This window comes from Buceros rhinoceros, unplaced genomic scaffold (genome assembly GCF_000710305.1).
Source record: "Buceros rhinoceros silvestris isolate BGI_N320 unplaced genomic scaffold, ASM71030v1 scaffold42543, whole genome shotgun sequence".
NCBI classification, from domain to species: Eukaryota; Metazoa; Chordata; class Aves; order Bucerotiformes; family Bucerotidae; genus Buceros; species Buceros rhinoceros.
The window spans coordinates 492-850 of NW_010406102.1; positions in this window are offsets into that span (position 1 = coordinate 492).

A 359-nucleotide genomic window follows, 5' to 3' on the forward strand; every position below is an offset into this window, starting at 1 on the left:
GACAGACAGGACTGAGCAAAGCATTCTTTTATTGGGTTATGGCAACAACACGGCCCAACAACTCAACTGGAGTAAGACAACACAGGGATGGAAAGCGTTGGCGGCATCTGCCGAAGGGACCAACGCAGCTGTATCAGCCCTTCAGGAAGTCAACACGGAACCTTTCGGCGCAGTCAGCCTTTTTAAACAACACTTGAAACCAGTCACAACCTCTTAACCCTACACGTCTTTCACTACAAGAACTGGCACAAACCCTGGTGATGGCGCCCCGTGACACCCGGGGGGCAGCCGGCGCACGCGGCGGGGCGGGGCTTCCACCCCGCAACCCCCGCCAGTGGCTCATCTCTTCTCGGGGGGGG